This window comes from Myotis brandtii, unplaced genomic scaffold (assembly GCF_000412655.1).
Source record: "Myotis brandtii unplaced genomic scaffold, ASM41265v1 scaffold2325, whole genome shotgun sequence".
NCBI lineage: Eukaryota > Metazoa > Chordata > Mammalia > Chiroptera > Vespertilionidae > Myotis > Myotis brandtii.
The window spans coordinates 291,753-291,994 of NW_005358747.1; positions in this window are offsets into that span (position 1 = coordinate 291,753).

Below are 242 nucleotides of genomic sequence, written 5' to 3' on the forward strand. Positions count from 1 at the left end.
TGACCCGGAAGCCCCCCCCCCCGCCCCCCGCACCTGTCCGCTCATCTCTGAGGTGCAGGGAGGAGGGGCGCCCCTCTCATGGGCACTGTTCTTTGGGTCCATAGGGCAGGGTGCGGGGCTGGAAGCTCTCCGTTCCAGGGGCCTCTGTCACAGAATGCAGAGCGGGCCCTGCCCTGAGCCTGCCTTCCTCCTCTGGCCCTGGGCCCCTCTGGCCCCGGGCCTCCCAGCCCCGGCCACCTGCA